This window comes from Nymphaea colorata, chromosome 11 (genome assembly GCF_008831285.2).
Source record: "Nymphaea colorata isolate Beijing-Zhang1983 chromosome 11, ASM883128v2, whole genome shotgun sequence".
NCBI lineage: Eukaryota > Viridiplantae > Streptophyta > Magnoliopsida > Nymphaeales > Nymphaeaceae > Nymphaea > Nymphaea colorata.
Window position 1 is genome coordinate 21,385,712 of NC_045148.1, and position 24,074 is coordinate 21,409,785.

At 39.7% G+C, this 24,074-nt stretch overlaps 1 long non-coding RNA gene across 1 annotated transcript; it reads right to left on the bottom strand.

Moving 5' to 3' along the window:
* Positions 1-10,589: 10,589 nt before the first annotated feature.
* On the bottom strand, positions 10,590-12,985 carry LOC126410556 (uncharacterized). The gene is made up of 3 exons (XR_007574763.1): positions 11,712-12,985; positions 10,921-11,642; positions 10,590-10,820 (listed from the first exon to the last, which is right to left on the bottom strand). It is a non-coding gene; the product is annotated as an uncharacterized LOC126410556 (long non-coding RNA).
* Between the last annotated feature and the right edge of the window lie 11,089 nt (positions 12,986-24,074).

Here is a 24,074-nt window from a genome sequence, read left to right on the forward strand (position 1 = left end):
GTTTTCTGTTCCTCTTTTGTCCTTCCCCCCACCTGTCTGCTTCCTGGGGTCGTGTTTGGAGGTCGTGGCTCATTTCAGCTTGGTGGCGCATTTGGGAGGAGCGCAACAACATGGTTTTCAGGGACACATTCTCTTCGTTAGATTATGAGGCTCATCTTGTACAGGGGGATGTCCAGTCTGCCATTCGGCTAAGGCGCCGTGGTCCGTCTGCGGTTGGGTGACGGTGCCGCTCCTTCTTTCCTCTCTATTCACACCTTCTTACTTCACTGTGCTTTGTATTGTATATTTTCGTCTTTTTATTTTTGTTTTTACGGTTTGCTTTTGTATCTAAGGGACTTCTTGTCCCCCAATTTTGTTATATATTTCCCATTTTATCGGCTCTCTCTCTCTCTCTCTTTCTCTCTCTATCTCCTGCACACACACACAAACAATGGGTCATCTCGTCAAGATAGCCCTAGTTGCTGCCATGGCCACACTTGTAATGAACTGTAGTGCAGCACCAACGGTAACATGGGAAGCCGCCTACGACCCCTGCGATTTCGGCAACAAGAAAACAATGATGAAGAGTATCGACAAGCCAGACAAGGGAGGACTACCTTCTAAAGAATTATCACGGCTAGCGATGATGGTGCAAGATCCCTGGTCTTCTATCAGGCAGGCCGTATCCTCCTACTCCATAGCCTGTACCCAATCCTCCTCGGCCTTCACTCGAACCTTGCATACATTGCCCACGGGACCTTCAATGGGGCCGCTCAAGGACGTTCGCTAATGATAATTTTGAGCACTTTTATTTCCAACAGTTGTGTTCATGATGAAAGTATTGAATGGAGTATGGTTTACAATCCATTTGTAATGCATGCATAAGTGTAAGAAACTAGCAGTCCTTGGTTCTGAATCATGTTGTGCCAAAACATAGTCACCTCGAGGTGTGCATGGACGATGGAATACGCACACAACTGTGATTCTTCAACCTGTGACTCTTAGTATCTGGATTGCCCCTACTATCCAAAGGTTTTGAGCTTTCGTATCAGAGTTGTTATAAAACCGTAGGCTTTGAAATGTAGTGGACAGCAAAAGAAAGGCAAGGAGAAGAAACCAAAACTGCTTTAACACAATTTTGTCTGCTAAGTACTTGTCACTCCTAGACTCAAAGTTTATCTACCAAGGGAACACATACTAGAGGCCGCCAATCTATCTTTATTTATCGTCTCATATATATATATATATATATATATATATATATATATATATATATATATATATATATATATATATATATATATATATATATATATAGTACCCCGTGGTTTTTTACCCTCATTGTTTTGAAGGGTTTTTCCATGTAAAAATTTCTCGTGCAGTTTGTGATTGTGATTAGTTTGTTAGGATTGCTTGGTCGTTGATTCGTTGCTTATTGCATGATCTATTTGGGCTATAGTTTGTTGTTGAATTAATTTTAGTTGATTCGTGTCCAATCCATTTTTATCCCAACAAAGTGGTATCAGAGCCAACATGGTGGATAACAAAATTGGTTTTGGTACTAGCCGTATGATTAGCCTAAATGAGACTAATTATAGTCAATGAAAAAATAAGATGAAAGATCTATTATATGTAAAGGCTATGCACCTCTGAGTTTGTTTCTAAAGAAAAACCTGATTCTAAATCTGATGAGGAATGAAAATTTGAACACAAACAAGTTTGTGGTTTCATTTGATAATTTGTGGATGAAAATGTTTATAACCATATCCAAGATGAAAATCATGCATGTAGTTTGTGGGTAAAATTCGAAAATCTTTATGCCTCCAAGACAGGAAATAGTAAATTATTGCTTCTAAAAAGATTGATGAATTTGAGGTTCAAGGGGGGCTGTTCAGGGTTAGATTTTTTAAATGACTTTCAGGGGATCGTCAGTCAGTTATCCAATATGGGTGTTAAATTTGAAAATGAGATTTTGGGGTTATTATTACTTGCTACTTTGCCTGATTCGTGAGAGACATTTAGAGTCTTGCTTACTAATTCTATAGCTAATGGGGTTATTTCTTTAGAGACTGTTAAGTCAGGTATTCTCAATGAGGAGATGAGAAGAAAATCTCAGGTCTGCTATTCTCAGATAGAGGTTCTTTTCACATAGAACAGGGGGAGAAGTAAATTCAATAGTGACAGAGGCAGAGATAAAAGCAGAAGCAAGTCCAAATCCAGATATAAGAATTTGGAATGCCACCACTACGGAAAGAACGGGAACATAAAGAAGTACTGCTTCCAACTGAAGAAGGATAACAAAATTGGGGAGAAACAGGAGAACAAAAATGACCGAGATGATAACGTCGCAGTTGCTGCACAACATGAAATGTTCATGGTTTGTGATGCTGACATGGTTAATGTTGTCAGAGATGATGCTTGTTGACTTGTTGATAGTGGTTAAGCTCTTCATGTTACATCTCATAAGGATTTTTTCTCTTCATATATTTCTGGTGATTTTGGCACTTTGAAAATGGGTAATGGTTCTTTGTCTCAGGTTGTAGGCAGATGCGACGTCATTCTGAAGGATGCGAATGGAGCCCTATTGAAGCTGACAGACGTGAAGCATGCACTAGACATGCATCTGAACCTTATCTCTGCAGGAAGGCTCGATGAAGAAGGGTATCACAACACTTTTGGTGATGGTCAGTGGAAGCTTACCAGAGATTCCTTGATTATTGCTCGAGGCAAAAGATGCAGCAATAATCTTTATACTATGCAGGCATCGATTTCCAGAGACATGGTACATGTGACATAGGATGAGAAATCTATGGAGTTGTGGCACAGGAGGTTGGGACATATGAGTGACAAGGGACTGTAATTCTTGATCAAGAAGAATTTTCTACAAGATGTAAAGAAGGATAAACTTGACAAATGCAGTCATTGTTTTGCAGGGAAGCAGACGCGGGTCTCTTTCAAGAGTCATCTACCTTCCAGAAAGTCAGAAGCACTTGAGTTGGTTCATACAGATGTATGTGGTCCAATGAAAGTAAGTTCACATGGTGGTGCACTTTATTTCGTTACGTTTATTGATGATTTTTTCAGGAAAGTTTGGGTCTATTCTTTAAAGATGAAAGACCAAGTCCTTGGTGTTTTTAAAGACTTTCATGCACTGGTTAAAAGGCAGTCAGGAAAGAAGCTGAAGTGTGTTTGCAACGATAATGGGGGAGAGTATATTGGTCCATTTGATGAATATTACAGATCTTATGGCATCAGACACCAGAAGACTCCACCTAAGACTCCTCGATTGAATGGCGTGGCAGAAAGAATGAACATGACACTCATGGAGAGAGTTAGATGTCTCCTATCTGAAGCTAAGTTATCTGATTCTTTTTTATGTGAAGCTTTACATACTGCTGCTCATGTGATTAACTTGTCTCCACATGTTCCTTTGGATGGTGATGTTCATAACAAAGTTTGGTATGAGAAGGATGTATCCTATCAGCACTTACGTGTATTTAGATGCATGACATTTCATATACCGAAGGATGAGAGATCAAAGTTGGAATAAAAAAGCAGGCAGTGCGTGTTTTTGGGTTATGACCATGATGAATTTGGTTACAGATTGTATGATCCAGTTGAGAAGAAGCTTGTCAGAAGCATGGATGTGGTATTTGCTGAAGATCAGAATATTGAGGATATTCAGAAAGCAGTAAAGGATTCTTCTCATAGCAGCTATTTGTCAGTTAATGTGGAACCTATTCCCTTGCAGAATACTTCAAAAGCAGTTCCAGATGATGCTATTGGACAGATACATGATAGAGAAGGATAAGTAGACATGTCAGATATTCCTAATTCAAATGACGAAGATGACGATCAGAATTTGGATGGTTTTTTTCTCATATGCAGATTGGCAGATGAGATCCATGAGGGAGCGGCGTCCCTCAACTAGATATCCCCTACGTGACTATATTTTGTTGACTGACAATGATGAGCCTGAATGCTATGATTAAGCTATGCATGATGTGCACAAGGAAAAGTGGATGGAAGCCATGAAAGATGAGATACAGTCACTTTACGACAACCACACCTTCAAGCTTGTGGAGTTGCCCCAAGGCAAGAGGGCATTGAGAAACAAATCGGTTTTTTGAGTGAAGCATAATAAAAGCTCTCTAAACCCAAGATACAAAGCTAGGTTGGTTGTGAAGGGGTTCAATCAGAGGAAGGGAGTTCATGAGAGAAGATCTATATCCGGATATTTATTGACATATGCAGGTGGTGCAGTTTCTTGGCAATCCAGACTTCAAAAATGTGTAGCATTATCTACAACTGAATCCGAGTTTATTGCAGCTACAAAGGCGAGCAAGGATGGATGAAGAGGTTTATACAGGAACTTCAGTTTAGTTAAGACGGTACGTGTTTTACTTTGACAGTCAGAGTGCTATTCACCATAGAAAGAATTCTACTTTTCATGCAAGGTTAAAGCACATAGACGTGACGTATCATTGGATACGTGATGTTCCAGAGTCGAAGCAGCTTGTTCTTGATAAAATCCATATAGAAAATAATTCTGCAGATATGATGACGAAGTCTTTACTTAAAGAGAAACATGACATGTGCAGAGACTTAGTTGGGATGACTGCCTTTAAGGCAGTATATTAATTTTGTTCATTTTGCAGGTATGTTCCCTCACTTGAGGCTGGAGGGAGAATTTGTTGGGTCGGGTCCAGCCTCAAGTGGACCCGATCCGGCCCGTCATTTAAGTGATGGGTGGAGTAAAAAGAGAGGGCACCCGATGGTGCCCCCCATCTCTCTCGCGTCTCACTCTCTCTTAGGCTTTCTTCTTTGGGGGAAAAGAGAGGGGTGATCTTGTGTGTGGCTGCACAACAAGAGGAGAGAAGGAGAAGAGGAAGGCAAGGAAGAGAAGGCTGCGAGCACTTGCCTTAAGCAAGATTTTGATATCGAGTAGGAAACCAGACACATCTCCTCCCAATCCACGATTTCCGCATTCCATCGGTGATATTCTCCTTGTTTATCTCATATTGTTTTGATGAGATATTATTATTTTGAGGGTTGGCTTTGTGTAGCCCCTCATGAGATAACTTATATCATTGATTATAGTGGATTGAGTTTGGGTCGTAGTACCCCGTGGTTTTTTACCCTCATTGTTTTGAGGGGTTTTTCCACGTAAAAATTTCTCGTGCAGTTTGTGATTGTGATTAGTTTGTTTGGATTGCTTGGTCGTTGATTCGTTGCTTATCGCATGATCTATTTAGACTATAGTTTGTTGTTGAATTAATTTTAGTAGATTCGTGTCCAATCCATTTTTATCCCAACAAAACTGTCTGGCATTCAGAAATGTGGAAAATAGAAGAAGAGAGAGACAAACATTTGGGAGACCATGCAGATTGATGGGCTTGGAAATGTATGGAATTTGATTTTTTTTTTTTGGTGAATGAGAAAGAATGGGCAGCCCGAGTGAGAGGCTGAAACCCCTCCTTCCCCCTTGTGAAGCAGGGAAAATATGGGATTAATTCATAACAAAAATGGTAAAATAATATGCATAAGTGGCATTCAGACTCGAGATTGGACCCCAACGGAATTCTCATGGGAGTTACGTAATCAAGTATTTTTGGAAAAACATAACTATATTTAACAAACAAATGCATCCAGTTAGACGTTTTTATTTTCATTTTCCAAAAGATCATTATGTCACCCTTTTTTCCTGTTCTGAAATTTTTGTTGAAAACAACACCAGGTTCGCGGAGTGCAGTCAGGCCTAGTAAGACCAGAACATTCCATGGGTACTATCAACCTTGACATGTTTATAAACTGATGCTCTTTCTGTGACTCTTACAAAGGAATAGCAACTGGAGAGGAATAAGGTTGGCAAAGGATCCATTCAATCATTCTCATCTTTATTCGTGTTACCAAAATCGTCCTAGAGAAGGATGGAGAGAGACAGAGAAATACTTCTCTTTCAAGCCACTAACAAGATGTTAGGTGGGAAGCAACAGCCAAGATACAAAGATTAGAATATTACATTAAATTCAAAATGTGCAGAACATTGTTTAGGAACATGTAAGTTCCCCATTTTATAGTTGTTGCTATATCACAAAGGATGCGAGTAGCTCCTCAAAATAATGCATCGTTCCTTGTTGTCTAAATATACCACCAAGTTGTTAATATCTGTGCGTCACTTGGGATCAACTGGAGGACCGAAATATGACAAACTCTAGGTAGAATAGCATTTGTATAAAACTTTAAGAAAAGCTTAATGAGATTCATTTTAACCGTATTCCAAAAGGCATATAATAGGTCCGCCTGGATACCGTCCAAACCTGAAGCTTTCTATCTTGTCAAATCATACATGGCAGTATTAATTTCTCGCATCTCCATTTAGACAGGGTAGAGTCACAAATTTTCCATGATGGGGTAGAATCGTAGTTTCCAAATTTTGACAAGTGCCGAATTATAATTTTTCAAATTTTTATGTAAAATAAATGAAATTTTTAAAATTTATATGTAAATTTAAAAAAAAAATTGAAAGGCCCAGGCCCAGCCAGCCTTCCCTTGGCTATGCTCCTACATGTAGGGATAGAGGAAAGGGAAAGACAACCAACAACCACTAAATAACACTTTTAAGCTCACTCTGCAAGTCGCATCTACCGGAATAAGAAATGTGTCTGATACATGCCTTACAATGAAAACAAACTTCATTTGGTAGAGTTATGTCTCTAGAGAGATAGAGAGGGACGACTAGAGAGAGAGAAAGAGAGAGAGTGTGTAGGAGAGCATGAAGGTGAGAGAAAGAGACACAAACCTAGAACAATGATGGAGAGAGAGAGAAAGAGAGAGTGTGTGTAGGAGAGCGTGAGGGTGAGAGAAAGAGATACAAACCTAGAGCAGTGATGGAGAGAGAAGGGTGACAGAGCTGCTTTCACCATGGAGATGGAGAAGAAAGGAACCCAACATTTGTTCATTGATGGAAATGGAGAAGAGAAAGGTGATACGGGTAAGGGTACCGTAAACAGGGTGTGGGCACGGTGCTTTTACAAAATCCAAGTATAAGGGTTCGGTTGAGTATAAGTAAACATGTATATTATATATATATATATATATATATAAAATCTACAAAACTATCTTAAAATTTAAAAAAAATAGAAGGAAAATATAGAATCTAAGTGGAGGGAAATTAAAAAAAAACAGAATTAAAGAAAAAATTAACTTAGAATGGTGAAGTTTGAACCCCGAAATAGCAATGCTCCCGTGAATCAAACCAAACCAAGCCAAGCCATGAGCCGTCTTATAGGCCCCTACTTGACCAGTCAAAAGGGTGTGTTTATGAGGTGTGAGTCATTCCATTGATCCGTTGATTTAATATCTCCAGTAGTAAATGAATGTGAGCCATCTCCGATGCAATAGTCATATTCATCTACCGCGCGTATCAATCTATACTTGCATTATTTCTCTTGCAACTTATACCTTGGAGTAGGTAAAGATATAGAATATATCAAACTTAGTTAATGAGCTTGTTAAAATCTGCTTGTGAAAGAAGTGGTCCGAGTGCTGGTCGAGATAGAGGAGCGGAAGGAACGAGAGTGAGTTGGGTATTGAGTGAGAGAAGGGAAAGAGAAGAGAAGAGAAAAGAAAAGAAAGAGAATAGCTTCATTAGTGATTATTTTTTAAGGAATTACAGGACACATACATATATATAGAAAAATAGTACACGGTTTTGATTTCCATGATAATCGGCTGGTTTATCTTCTTCCCATGATATTCGCTGGCTGGTTCATCTTCTTCCCATGATATTCGCCTGCTTTATCTTAATAGCATCGATAAGATTTTGTGAAGGGATAAGCGTGGGATAACCGGCGAATCTTTAACACTCCCCCTTAAACTGAGCGTAGAGATTTCTGATGTTTAGTTTGGATAAAAGATGATTAAATGCTTCTTTGCCTAAGGCCTTGGTGAATAAGTCAGCCAGTTGATCTTTGCTCTCAATGTAACTCGTTCTCACTAGACCTTGATCTATCTTTTCTCGTACAAAATGACAGTCTAAATCTATATGTTTGGTACGCTCGTGAAAAACTGGATTGACAGCAATATGTACAGCAGCTTGATTGTCGTAGTATAGATTTGCCGGTTGTGGATGCCTCACGCCTAGATCCGTCAACAAGAATTTCAACCAAGTCACTTGGCATACTGCATTTGCCATCGCCCTGTATTCTACTTCGGCAGAGGAGCGAGATACTGTGGCCTGTTTTTTCGTCTTCCATGAAATTGGAGAAGCACCAAGAAGAACACAATAACCAGTTACGGACCTTTACGTTTCTTGATAGGCCGCCCAATCAGAGTCACAAAACACACTCATTTGAAGATTGGTCTGTTTGCTTAGGAGAATACCTTGTCCTGGCTTCAATTTAATATACTTAACCACTCTTAGTGCAGCTTGAAGATGTATTTCACGTGGTGTTTGCATGAAACGACTCAACAAATGAACTGCAAAATGAATAACAGGCCTGGTTATACTTAAATAGATCAACCGTCCTACCAGCCTTCTATACGTAGTCGGATCTTTTAGTAATCGACTTTGAGTGAAGTCGAGTCTGTGCCTTTGTTCCATTGGAAATTCCATTGGCTTGGCACCCATCATACCTGTTTCGCTTATAATGTTGAGAGCATACTTTTGCTGCGAAACATAAATTCCTGCACTTGAACGAGCAATTTCTAAACCCAAAAAGTACTTAAGATTACAAAGGTCTTTCATACGAAATTTCTGACATAAAAATTGCTTAAATTTGTCAATCAACTCCTTGGTGTTGCCCGTAATAATAAGGTCATCCACATAGACAAGAACAGCGACAAAAAATTGACTTTGTTTGTAAGTGAATAATGCATGGTCGGCCTTTGATTGACTGAATCCAAACTCCACCAGTTCCAATGACAATTTGTGAAACCAATTTCGAGAAGACTGTTTGAGACCGTAGATAGATTTATGTAATTTACATGCTAGATTCTCCCCCTTACGGTCATATCCTGGTGGAACTTGCATATAGACTTCTTCAAGTAAATTGCCATGAAGAAATGCATTATTCACATCCATTTGGTATAGTAACCAATCATTTGCTGCAACAACTGAAAGCAAAGTTCGGACAGTTACCATTTTTGCGACTGGTGCAAATGTCTCATTGTAGTCAAGTCCTTCCTGTTGGGAATAACCTTTGGCAACCAGTCACGCCTTGTATCTCTCAATAGTACCGTCTGATCTGAACTTGATTTTGTAAACCCACTTACAACCGATGGGCTTAACTCCTTCTGGCAAGGTAGTCATCATCCAAGTGTTGTTTTCCTTCAGGGCACTAATTTTTGAGTTCATTGCCTCTCGCCACTCCCTATGTCCAACTGCCTCTTCAAAAGTTTTTGGTTTAGATGTGGACACTATGGCTGGTAAGAAATGAGAGTGTTGAGGAGAGAAACGGGAAAGTGAAATAAAGTTAGAAAGGGGATACCTTGTGCCTTTCATTGTACTGGACGTCGAGTTGTCATTGGTCGAGGGAGCCGAAATAAGAGAGCAATAGAAATCCCGCATCCAAGTGACTGGCCTTTTTGGACGGGTGGATCTTCTTAATGATTCGGTGGGCTCAGGTTCAGAAATGGAGCTTAGTGCACTCGATTGAGGTGGTTGAACATCCTCGCTTGCTGACTCAAGTATAGGGTCAATGGATTGTACATTGTCATGATCAATGGGCATATTTGATGGATTATGATTTGGTTCAGGTATAGGTGTATCTGGGCTGTTATTATCATGAATAACATTATCCAAGGGACTAACTTCGTCAACTTGGGTAATTGGCAAAGGCAATACGGGCACACTTTCATTCTCTCGTACTTGCTGGAAGGGAAAAACATTTTCATAGAAAATAACGTCTCGACTAGTACAAAACTTTTTACTTTCTAGACCATATACTTTGTATGCTTTCTGTCCTTCAGGGTAACCAAAAAATATGCATTTATGGGCTCTAAAATCAAATTTATCTCTATTGTGATCATTGTTTGTAGCATAACAAAGTAATCCAAAAACACGCAAATGATTGAAGTTTTGTTTTTTGTTAAACAATTTTTCAAATGGTGACTTTCCTTCCAAAACTGGAGTTGGGATGCGGTTGATTAAGTAAGCTGTTGTTAAAACACACTCTCCCCAAAAACGTTTTGGTAAATTTGCATCAAAACTCAATGCTCTAGCAATTTTTAAAAGATGTCGATGTTTTCTCTCTGCTACTCCATTCTCTTGTGGAGTAGCTACACAACTGTGTTGTTGTAAAGTACCTTGCATCTGAAAGAAAGATTTTATCTCATAGGAAAAAAATTCAGACCCATTATCTGAGCACACATTATTAATACTGACTCCAAACTGATTTTTAATCATGGCAAAAAAATTTTTCATGAGATGAAGTGTTTCATGTTTATGTCTCATTAAAAAAACCCATGTAGATCTTGTATAATCATCAACTATACTTAAAAAATAATGTGCTCCAGTAAGTGTGGACTGATTATACGGGCCCCCAAATGTCACAGTGTATTAATTCAAATGTTTTAATACTACTTAAATCAAACTTCAAGCGAGTTTGCTTTGCGTGATGACAAGCATCACAACAAATTTTTGTATGCAAATCACAATTCAAATCTATATAAGAATTAACAAGTTTAAGACGAGAGAGAGAAAGATGACTGAATCGCCTATGCCAGAGATCTTGGGAGGAGGCCACAGTAAAGCAGCTTGTGGGTGAAATCACTGGACTGAGTTCATATATGCCTTCTCGTTCTTTTCCATGACCAATAGTTGTCCTCGACGTCAGGTCCTGCAAGACACAATGAGTAGGAAAAAAAGTTACGGAACAGTTTAGTGCCTTGGTCAACTGACTCATAGAGAGTAGGTTCACTTTGAAAGAAAGAACATACAGGAAATTTTCAAGAGTAAAAGATGGTAGTTTAACATCACTGGTTTGATCGACAGTTATTGTATGTCCATTGGGTAAGTTTATGGGTACTTGACAATTGATTGGTTGTTGAAGTAGGGACCTATCTGTACAAATGTGCCGACTTGCTGCAGAATCGATAATCCAAGGAAGATGAGACACAGTAGATGAAGTTATATGACCTGTGAAATTGATAGAGGTAGAGGAAATTCTAGTAGATGAAGATATATGACCTGTGAAATTGATAGAGGGAGAGGAAATTCTAATAAGTGATAAGAGTTCATGATACTCATCTATAGTGAATGAAGGTACAACTTCCTTGGAACCTTTACGGCTATTGCCAGAGAAACAAATACCATCGCTTGCACGGAGGTCCACCGGCCTTGGATTATGAATAGTAGCTGCAAATAGTGGTGGCCGAAAATTCATGTTTGAATCACCATCTTGTGTGCCCTCACTCGAGTTACAAGCATGCATGACAACGGTTGGCTCCGATCACGTCTCCGGTCGAGTGGAAGTCGCCGCCAAGCAAAGTAATATAGGGCACCAGAAAACTTGAAACAGAGAGAGGAGCCGCCGGTGGAGTTTTGGTGGTGGAGGTGATAAAGTGACAGAGACGACGTTGATGGAGCGACTTCTTCTCGGAGAAGGAGACAGTTCGGCCACAGGTCGCCGACAGAACGTGTTCTCAAGCTCGTATGACATCTGAAATCCAGTTGCTGTCATAAAATCAATTTCTCCTCAACGAAGGCTCAAACAATTTTGTAAACTCACAGAAATTTCTCCAGAGATAAGCGATTCTGATGCTGGCTTGCTCGACATCTGAATCCATCCCATAAATCAGCGCCAGGGAATTTGGTCGCTGGGTTCCGTCGGGTCGCCCCTGTTCTTCAACGCCCGAATCACCTCCACAGAAAATTGGGCGTTGCTTAGAAGTACCCAAATCCAGTTGTTATTTGGGGAAACAGAGCCGCAATGGCAATCAGACGCTGGAATTTCTCTGTTCTACGGCTGCATCAATGTCCTTCCTCTGAAGTGAGGAGAACGTGAAGGGTGTGGTCGGAGAGTTAGCGGTAGTGAGACAAGAAGGAGGCAAGGCAGAGAGCAGCCGCTGCAGAATTCCGACAGCAGCTCAATCGTCTTCCATTCTCGCATGAATCAACTCCAACTGCTCAAGTAAACCACTCTCTGATACCATGTTAAAATCTGCTTGTGAAAGAAGCGGTCCGACCGCTGGTCGAGATAGAGGAGCAGAAGGAACGAGAGTGAGTTGGGTATCGAGTGAGAGAAAGGAAAGAGAAGAGAAAAGAAAAGAAAGAGAATAGCTTCATTAGTGATTATTTTTCAAGGAATTACAGGACACATATATATAGAAAAATAGTACACGGTTTTGATTTCCACGATAATCGGCTGGTTTATCTTCTTCCCATGATATTCGCCGGCTGGTTCATCTTCTTCCCATGATATTCGCCTGGTTTATCTTAATAGCATCCATAAGATTTTGTGAAGGGATAAGCGTGGGATAACCGGCGAATCTTTAACGGAGCTCATCCATTCCCTAGATAAATAAGGTAGCCAAGATTTCATGACATGCTGGCGAGCTTAGTAAAACAGCTCGGTTATGATCAAAAGGGATGGGCAGAATATAAAGGAACTGAACTAAACTCACAAAGTGATCAGCCCAGTTCAATCTACGGCGCGGCCGACGCGAGAGCCGGCTTTGTCTCTTTGTGGGAAATCGGTTTTTCTTTACGGCCGGAGACTTTGGTAGCCCAGGATCTGGTTATCAAGCACCTGGAAAGGGTCGTGGATCGAGGAGGAGGACCGCGGAGTGAGGAGCGGGAGAAGAAACAGGTGGGCGATGGTGATGTCTGCACGCGTCGTCTGCTGCCGGAGCTCGGAGGTCACTCCTGCGAGGCCCTGCCGCAGTTGAAGCCATGATCATGCAGAAGAGGAAGATCATGAGGAGGCGTCGTTGAAGTCATATTTGGTGGAAATCAGATTCAGTTTAGAGTTACTACTGTGATTTGGGGCTTTGAAATTTGATTTGGGAAGTTATCAAAAAGACTTGTGTGTTTCAGACTCTACCCAATAAATATTAGTAATTAGTAATTTAGCAGAGGACCTTGTCATCATGTCTTGGTATATGAATAAGGTTTCCTTTTTGAGCAGGAAATCTTTGAAGGATCTGACCAAGTTTAGATAAAAGTTGGAACTTTGGTTTCGAAGTTCCAGCCTCATCAATATCAATTGGAGTCAGATTTGAATTAAATAAGGAAGATCGACTAAATTGGATATGGAAAACTGTGGGTCGGAGTTGATCAGTGTGCACAGGTTACCTTCTTAATTCATGATGATTCATGATTATAAACCAATTTCAAAAAATTCAATCTCTTTTTATGTGCATCAAATCTGCCATAATTTTACCCAGAAAGTGCACAGAAAAAAAGTTGGACCACGAGGAGAGTCGGGTCACCTCGTATCACGGCTTTTCCTCTGCTGCATGACTTAAAGAAGAATGATATTGCTTTTAGGAATGCTGAGCTAGTGCACAATATGGCTTCGTTATTTTTTTTTATGTCTCTAATTTATACCATACAAAATCGCAACATCCCGCTGCCACTGCTAATTACTTTGGTTTAATCCCCCTTAGTCCCTTTGTATATATATTCCGTCCAAACTCCTATTGAAAATGTTTAATCCGACGGTGTAGCTACGCAGGATTTGGCTGTGACATGTAACTTTCACGGTTGGAGGGGTGAGATGAAGTTAAAAATGTCAAGAGAAAATGTTTTCCAAGCATACTTACAAAACAATTTGAAAAAAAAAAAAAGATGATCGCTACGAATTAAAAAAAAAAAGAAACTTTAACGTACGGGATCTTGGATGTGATAGAACAAAAGGTTGTGTGTCGTGCACGTTGCAAATGTTGCATGCACTTAGTAAAAGAGGGACTAATATTTTGGTAATTTGTTAAAAAGAAATGTCCATTATAGGTTTTTTATTTTTTTATTTTTATTTTTGTTTTCACAATTTTTTTTTAAATGTGATCTAAAGGTATTTTAATCATTAATGATACTGACACACAAAAATTTATGCACCGACACATATAACCAGGTTGGTCAAGTTAGTGCTAAAAACATAGGGGTTTTGTGCACTTTCCTAATATTGTGCTTCTTTCATTATTACCCATTTTCTTGCTTTCTTTAGGTCTTATTATGACCAAAATCCATATATTATGGTTTTTCTTTCAAAACACTCACGCTTCCATTCCCCCACCTTGGTGTCTTGTGCTGCATTGGAAATTGGACAGGGTCCGGTATAGTACACCCTTCACCTTTTAAGTGTCATTTAAGTGTCATGATTTTATTTTTGAGAATCGAACGAATCGACCCACCTGCCCAACCAGCTTTTTGTTTTGTCTATACATCTTCAAGTTCTATTTTTCTAGTTTTTGAAGCTCAATCAAGCAACAAAGCAGCTCGTACTCAAAAGGACCGGATGTCTGAATCCTTTGGCTGTCGATACTCTAGTGCATTGTTTTTGTGAGCTAGAAACGATAACAAGTACACCTAAGTTAATTAAGTAACTAAGTAAAATAACGTACTGTAGATCCATAGAGACCCCAAAGTAAGCTGAAACCTTGAAGGCTTAAGCTCAACGTAACTATTCCAACCTGAGTACTTCATCACCGCCGGCCACAGACACACTGACCCATTCATTTAGATTTTATTTTGTCTGAACACTTGTGCGTGCCAGGCATCGATCAGAGTCTCCTTTATCCGTCTCCAGTCTGTCCTAAACGTATGACACCTCATGCATTGTTCATCATTTTTCAAGCGTTTGTCCTCACGTGGAGGACTCAAGTTGCACAGGTTAGTGAAGAAGAGAGGAAGAATAGTGGAAAATAGAGACGAATTTCAAATGGCTTAGCAAGAGAACTCCACGGCTCGAAGATGCATTTTCTCATCTTATCGGAAAGAAATGTCCATACTTGTGCATCACACGCTCTGTTGTTGCATACTTTCAGAAAAGGAAATAAGTGAAACATAGAGATCATCAATTATGTTTCTTATATTGGCGGCGCCAACCCTCTGCAACCAAATCAGCCCGATTGTAATCGCTTGTGGAAGGCCTTGATTATTCTATATAGGTCTTTTTCTTGAGATTTCCCTTCAGGAATGTAAAATTAAAGAAGTTTTTTATGACGACTAGATTAGGGTGCGGTTGAACCTAAAATGGTAAATGTCCATATCATAAAAAACTTCTTTAATTTCATATTCCTGAAGGGAAACCTTCTTTAATCCACATATGTTCCATTAAAACCAGTTCATATGATAGATAATGAAGGAAGGAGATTTTTCTTTCCTCGTTATGAGGGTTCGACAGTTGCAAATGTTTTGATTGACATTTTCTGCTTTTGGACTGGATCTTCCTTCGATCAGCCCTATCATTTCTTTTTACTCATTTTTACATCCAAAAAAAAAAAAACATCCACATGAACCAAAATGATAACCAGACTTTTATGGGATTACCCTTGAGACCAACTATGTTATGCCCCTCAAGAACTGCATTATATGGCAGAGTAAGGAAATTTTGGCTTGGCTAAATTAAGAGTGAGGAGATTCATAACTAAATATAACGGAAAGAAAACTCCTTAAAAGTGCAACGAAAGTCTAGCAGGGCACCTCATATGGCTGGATTGGCGTCCAGCCAGCGCATCATCAATTTAGAATCTGCATGGCCGTCAGGGCAGCTGCCCACAATGAACCATCCACAAGTGGCTCGGCCACTGCTTCTAATGGTAGCAATAGCAATACTCATGGTCAAATCAAGTTGCACGATTGAAGACTTGACCATTGCCTGAATATATATCCTGGAAAATTTCTAAATTAACAGGTTAAAAAGAAGGCTTTGTTTCAGTGTGCGTGTGAAACAACTTCAATGGTCATCATTACTCATGAATTATATGCTCAGTCAATTCAACGTGCTTCCCGGTTTTCATATAGGGGGCGATATTTGACCGCAACTGAAATTTTCCAGTTGTATTGTGGCCGGTGAAATTTTCTTTACACCGAACTTGTCTTCAAATATGAACCGGACTCTTCCCCTGCTAAATTTGAAAAATCATATGCAATATTATTACCCAACTAATTCATGTTCGCTGCAGCTATTGCTAGTCCTGAAAGTGCAGATGATCCTGTAGAAACAGACTCATCCACCATCTCCTCCAGTAAAAATCATCAAAAGCACATAAAACTATGTTACTAGCATGAAGTACCACTGCATCATGTTAATTTTGGAAATCATGAGGTAGCCATGCATAAAGATTATGTTTTAGGTATATGTTTGAATTGGAGGATAGTAAGATTGGTATGCAAGAGACTATATATATATATATATATATATATATATATCATCTTAAAATAATGTCATAACATCTGTCGTGGAGGAGGTTGTTTGAATACGTAAGTAGAAACGGCCTCACCGACCAACTCCTCCACTAAAAACAATCAAAAGCACTAGTCCTAGGAAGACTTTTCAGTTGGTCCCATGGCATCCCGTCCTCCTTATAAGTACTCCACCCGGCTATAGCTAAAGGAAAAAACAAAAGAAACGCTCAAGTTAACGTGGTTCGGTTCAAGGAAAACCTACATCCACGAAGAATAAAATGATTTTTCTATTCAACCACACCCACTCTTACACGACTTGGGGTTTCCTTCCACAACACAACTATTTATAACAGATTTAGGATAAGAGGAATTAATTCTAAATTCCTTGGTATCTAAAACGTTTCTCTTGAAATCTAAAACGTCTTTCTTGATTTGTGAAACGTTTTTCTTGGTTCCCAAGATGTCTTCATCCAAGATGTCTTCATTCTTTGCCTCTTCGTATTCTCCAATTTGCTTCTCCCCAAATCTGCGTAGCTCGAGATGATGATTCATCTCATCAAGTCTTTTACTCCCCGTCAAACTGTGCCGACTGCTGAGGCCCAGTTTGGTCCTTAAGGTATTAAGGTATGAAATTGAATCCTTGTTAGAGGCTTTGTGAAAATGTCTGTAATTTGATGTTTTGAGGGAACAAATTTGGTGATCAAAGATCCTTCAGCTACCTTTTCTCTGACACAATGATAATCCACTTGAATATGTTTGGATCTGTTGTGAAAAATAGGATTGATGGTCATGTGTAACGCACTGATATTGTCACAGTGAAGCACTGGTGGACTATTTAAATGAACTCCAAGATCTCTGAGAACAAAGGAGATCCAGGTTAACTCTGCAGCAGTGGATGTCATGGCTCTGTATTCTGCCTCTGTGCTTGATCTAGCGACTGTGTTCTGTTTTTTTGCACTCCATGTAATACAATTATTTCCCAGAAAGGTACAAAAACCTGTAGTCAACCTTCTTGTCTCGTGACAGCCAGCCCAATCAGATCACAAAAAGCATATAAGTCTAGAGAACTTTGAGCCATGATTCTCAGACCTATATCAAGAGTACCTTTTACATATCGGAGGATACACTTCACCATTTCATAATGCTGAACCATAGGACTATGCATATGTTGGCTCACATAATTGACACTAAATGATAGTTCTGGCCTTGTTATGGTCAAATATTGTAAGGCACCAACTAAACTTCTGTAATGAGTTGGGTCTGAATAAGATTCATAAGAAGCTTCTTGAACTTTTTCAATCATGGGTGTAACGGTAGGCTTAGAATTATACATATTTGCTCGGTCAAGTAAATCCTTCGCATACTTTGTTTGTGAAAGAAAAAGTCCTTCATGTGTAGAATGAACTTCAATGCCTAAAAAATAATGTAATCGCCCAAGATCCTTGATGGCAAAGGTACTTGCAAGCTGCTTGGTGAATTGATCCAGCAATCGAGAGTTACTCCCCGTGAAGATCATGTCATCTACGTAGATAAGAAGCACAATGATATCATGTTGATGCTTATAGATGAAAAGAGATGGATTGGCAGTGCTGGAAAAGAAACCATATTGCAAAAGAAAAGAGCTTAGCTTATCAAACCAGGCTCGAGAGGCTTGTCGAAGACCATAAAGTGCTTTTCGCAGACGACATACATGATTAGGAAAACGCCGATCTTCAAAACCCGGTGGTTGTTGCATGAAAACTGTCTCCTTAAGTTGACCATGAAGAAAGACATTCTTCACATCGAGTTGGCGTATGCTCTATTGTCTAACAGTAGCAATAGAAAGAATAATTCTGATGCTACCAGGTTTCACAACAAGAGAAAAAGTTTCGACAAAATCAATTCCCTCAAGTTGAGAGAATCCACATGCAACTAAGCGAGCTTTCAATCGCTTAAGAGTTCCATCAGCTTGCAGCTTTGCCTTGTAAACCCATTTTGATCCAACGATATTCATGTGTGATTGATGTGGTACTAGATCCCAAGTGTGATTCTCATGTAGTGCAGATATTTCTTCCTGCATAGCGGCCTTCCAACCTGGATGATTCAGCGCTTCTTTAATGTTTTTCGTCTCCTTCGGTATAGAAGCATATGTGGAAATATCATGAAGGTTAGCATATTTTGGGTTAGGCTTTGATATGCCAGTCATGCTTCGAGTAATGATAGTGCGCTGCAATGGAATTTCAGGTTGTGGTGAGGCAATAATGGTAGGCCTGGCATCATTATTTTCTTCTACTTCTTGTGACATGGGATTTGCCATGTCATGAGATTCAATCTGCGGAACCTGCATATCCTGAAATTGTTCATGCGTGAGTTCACTAGTGCCATTTCGAGAATCTAAAACTGAAGTATCCATTTCTTGACTGGTATGAATATCATCTTTAATCTCATCATCGATAAGTGAAGTAAATTCTCTCTCTAGTTGTTCTTGTCGATGAAGGCAATTTGGATCCTTAAAAGGAAAATTTTCTTCATCAAACACAACACGCCGTGACATGTATATTCTGCCCGTTGGTGGATGAAGACATCTGTAACCCTTGAATTATGTGCTATATCCAAGAAAAATGCATGGTAATGATTTTGGATCAAATTTTGTTTCTTGATATCCACATAGATAAGGAAAACATCGACAACAAAAAACTCTCAAAGATGCATAGTCTGGATGCTTTCCAAAAACCCGAAAATAAGGAGAATCCATATTTAAACTCGATGATGGCAACCTATTTATCAGAAAAATGTCAGTGGAAAAAGCTTCTACCCAAAAAGGTTTTGGTGTATTGGAATGAAACATCATCGTCAGCCCAAGTTCTGTCACATTTCTATGCTTTCGTTCAGCCGTGCCGTTTTGCTCGAGTGTTTTGGGACATGACGTTTGTCGTTTTATTCCCATTTGATCAAGATAATGAATGAATTTTTGACTGCTATACTCTCCACCACCATCAGCTTGAAAGATTTTTAATTTTTTGTCAAATTGTCGTTCAACATATCTATGAAAATGAACGAAAATTTCAAAGAAATCACTTTTTCTTCAATGGATAGAACCAAGTAAACTTTGTGCATTCATCAACAAAAATGACATAGAATCGAAATTTTTCTTTTGACAAAACAGGAGCAGGACCCCAAAGATCAGAATGAACTTTCATTAGGGGTTCACTATATGACTCCCCATCAAAAAACGGCAACTTACTAGATTTACCCATTTGACAACTAGAACAAATGGGGTTCTTGTTCTTCATGGATTCAACTGAGATCAAACTGTTTCTATTCCATAATCGAACTCTATCAAAATGAGGGTGCCCCAACCGTTCATGCCATCGACCAAAATCTTCACGCCTAAATCTGGTTGAAAACAAGGCAGACTGAGAATGTTCAAGACCATACAGACCTCCTCGTCTATTTCCGGTCGCCACTATTTTCTGCGTCACTTTGTTCTTAATCAAACAAGCAGTGGATGAGAACTCAATAATATAAGGCAAATCAGAAGTAAGTTGGCTTACCGAAAGTAAATCCTTTTTTATTTTAGGCACACATAACACATTTTTCAGAGGTATGTTAGTCAAGTGACTTTTGATCTTGGCATCACCTATGTGAGAAATTGACAACTTTTCTCCATTTCCAACAATAATAGTATCATTGTCAAAATAGGGTCGAGAATTATATAACTTACCAATATCAGACGTCATATGGGCAGTGGCTCCCGTATCAACGAACCATTCATTATCTTGATTGTCGGTTGTTTTAACTGAAGCAAGAGCTTGTGGAATATCATTTGGCTGGAAAGAATGGTTGAAGCGATAGTAACATTTTAAAGCAGAGTGATTTTGTTTGCCACAGATTTGACATACAACCTTCGCCTTTCCTTTATTGTCAAAGGACTGATTTCGGCTATTATTGTTCTGCCCAAATCCACGTCCTCTCGAATTGAAATGTTGATAACCTCCTTGGCGCTTGTTTTGATATCGTTTTTTATTGTGTGCAACATAACTCATCTGAGGAGAATATTCAAAATTGTCATTACATGCATCATAGCTTTGGAGTAACGGAACTACCTCCTTGTATTGCGGCACAGGTGGTCTAAGCATAGTGGTCACGAACGGTTGATATCCAGATCCCAGACCTTGCAGAAGCCAGAAAACTTTGTCTTTGTCTCAGACCACTCGCCCAATAGCACTTAGTTCATCACATAAAGTCTTGAACTTTCCAACGTACTCATTGATGGAGTTTGAACCCTTCTTTAAGCTTGTGAGCTTTTGCATAAGATGGAACTCTCTCTCCTGAGAGCCCTGCAAATAGGCATCAAGCAACGATTTCCAGATGTCGGCTGATGTCTCCAAGCCGACAATTTGGCCAAGCACACTTTCCGACAGTGTGCTTGTAATCCATCCTCTCAACAAACGATCAGTTTTCTTCCAAGCAATATAAGTGGGATTTTGAACCTCTTTTAATCCCTCAATAAGAGTTTCTTGTGGTGCAGGAATGTCACCAGTAAGAAAACCATAAAGGTTTTGGCTTTCGACCATTGCCAATGATAAAGTAACGATGGCTAAAGATCACGATGAAAGATCTCCTCCTAAAATCAAGCAATCAGTTGAAGATCAAGATGAAAGATATCTTCCTAAAATCAAGCAGTGGACTGATGGAATATCAATTCCTAAAATCAAGGGATCGGCTGAGCATAGAGAGTTACCATGTTTATCCAAATCAAGATCCATGATTGTAGGATCCCTGCTGTAACACCAACTATAAATATCAATAAAGAACTCTCTCAACATATTGTGGAAGAGAGAGGTTTCACATTGTCGTGGATGTAGGCTGAGTTTAGCCGAACCACGTTAATTCCTTGAGCTTTTATTACTCTCTTTCCTTCTTACTCTCTCTAAATTTTCATGGTATCAGAGCTGGTAAAGGCATCAGCCAACGCTCCTGTTTTCAGACCTACGTGGTAGAGCATTGTCCGCCTCATCTTTTCCTCAGTTCTGTCACTGACAGAATTCTTGGAAGCGTCAGAAAGTTGTGCGCCTTCCCTGCAGCCTCAGATTTCAAGTTTGGAAATCTGCTTCTTCAAGGAGCTGTCTACGTCTGTGTATTCCAGCAACCTAAGACCATCACGTGATCCTGTTGGGGAGCAGCTTTTGAGGAAAGCTTTTGGGCGTCCCTTCCTGTTGATGTCAGCTGCCTCTTCACCAAGTTTGGTATTTTTTGGAGCTTCCTGTGATTTTATAAAAATCTGAGAGTGGTCCCCTGTTCTCACTTGAAACGATCTGTGAATTCCTGTGGTACAAATTATTAACGCGTTTTTTACTGGAGATAGATATTGATCTGAAACTTTGGGCGTTCATTCCTCCGTATTCTAGCTACCTATAGTCCAAATTTCAGGGCAAACAGAGCTATGAATGATTTTATGTGATTTTTGGAGCATCGATACCTCCTGAAAACAGCAGCCTCACGTTTCACCATTTCCTTCTTCGGCTGCATCTTGTTACGCAGGCGACAATCTGTTTCTTTGTGTTACAGCAGGATCTTCTGGTACGCTCTACTTTAAACTTTGTCACTGCTTGGTCGATATACTTTGTTATCTGTGAGGCAAATAGTTGCGGGTATCATGTCTGCTGCAAACTCAAGTATGTCTGGCTCAACCGTAGCCTCTGTCCCTAATCCAGGGACTCAATGGAATGCTTTTTCAAGCCTAGTTTCTGTTAGATTGGACAAAAACAATTACTTGCTATGGCGATCACAAATTACTAGTGTGATGAAAAGTCAAGGCTTATTGAGGTACGTTAATGGTTATTTTCATGCTCCACCCGAATATCTTGATGTTGATCAAACTAAGCCAAATCCAGAATATGATACATGGGAACGTGCAGACCAGTTGGCCTTGAGTTGGATTATGGCAACTGTTTCTGAAACCATTTTACCTCAGCTAATTTCCTACAGCTCGGCTCGTCAAGCTTGGTGTGCTCTTGAACAACAATATGCCTCACAGTCTAACTTAAGAATCATTCAGCTGAAACGAGATTTACAAAATGTAAAAAAGGGAGGCATGCTCATGGCTGATTACTTGAATCATGTTAAGTTTCTATATGACTCTTTAGCTGCTGTCAACCATGAGATTTCTGATTCAGATTTGGTGCTTTATACTCTTAATGGCTTATCAAGTGAATATGAGGCGTTTATCACCACTGTTACCACCTTCAAACAATTGCCAAGTTTTTCTGAAATCTTTGATATGCTGGTCACTCAAGAAAATCGTCTTCACATTCTTACGCCACCATCATATAATAACAGCGACTCCTCCACTGTCGCCTTTGTTGCCCAACGTGGGCGAGGCCGAGTTAATTTCAACTATGCAGGCCGAAGTAACTTCAACTATGCAAGAGGAAGAGGTACTGGTCGCAATGGTGGCCACAACCGCAACTATAATGGTAATGGTGGGCGTGGAAACAATACTCTCAACACCAACTTCAAATCTGCTCAAGGAATCATTTGCCAATATTGTGGTCGCAGAAATCATACGGCTCGCCAGTGTTACGATATACCAAAGGCATTTATGGCTATGGCACTTAATGTTGGAACTAGCACAAATCAAGGCAATACTGATGCATCTCCCTCTAATACAATCGATGATAGTCAAGAGTGGTACCCTGATACAGGAGCCACCCACCACATGACCAACACCAATAAGTCGATGCAAGGTACTATTTCTTACTCTGGATCTGATTCTGTTATTGTAGGGGGTGGAGAAAGGCTTGCTATTAAAAGTATTGGTAATGTGTCGTTACCATCTAAAAATGCTTCTTTTACACTCAAGAATGTTCTACATGTGCCAACATTACAAAAGAACTTGCTTTCTGTGGCCAAGTTTACTAAGGATAACTCTTGCAAAATGGAATTCACACCTCATGATTTTACTGTTAAGAATATGCAGACGGGGGAGATAATGCACAGAGGACTTCTTAAAGAAGGATTATATTCGTGGTCGAATGCCCTTGAAGACACTGTAGCCGCTAGGACAAGGAATAAAGTGCAATGTGACGGTTGCAAAAGCTATCTTTCTCTTTCAAAGGGAGGTGTTGACACTTTTGTAGGGGACTCTAATAAGTTATTTGATTTATGGCACACCCGGTTGGGACATGCAAATGCTCATTTGATGAATAAGATGATTACATCAAGATTAATTCCTCTTGATGCCATGCATAAATATAAAGTGTGTTCTGTTTGTGCCTTAGCGAAGATGCATCAATTACCTTTCCCTAAAGCAGATTTCAAGACTTCCGCTCCTTTAGAAATGCTTCATGCAGATCTATGGGGTCCGGCTCCGTGCACGTCTAGGGAAGGCTACAACTATTATTTGGTGATAGTAGATGATTACTCACGTTTTACATGGATCTTTGCTTTAACAAAAAAATCAGAAACTTTTGCTTGTTTTCAGAGTTTTCACAAGATTGTTGAGCGACAACTTGAAAAGAAAGTGAAAATCTTTCATAGCGATTCTGGTGGAGAATTCTTGAGTCACGCCTTTTCTGATTATCTTAATGCTCAAGGCATCCGACGATGGCTTTCATGTCCGCACACACCACAACAAAATGGCATTGCAGAGCGAAAACATCGACATATTGTGGAAATGGGATTGAGTATGCTCATTCAGGCAAGTATGCCTACATCTTTTTGGATTGATGCTTTCAAAATGGCGGTTTACATTATCAATCGG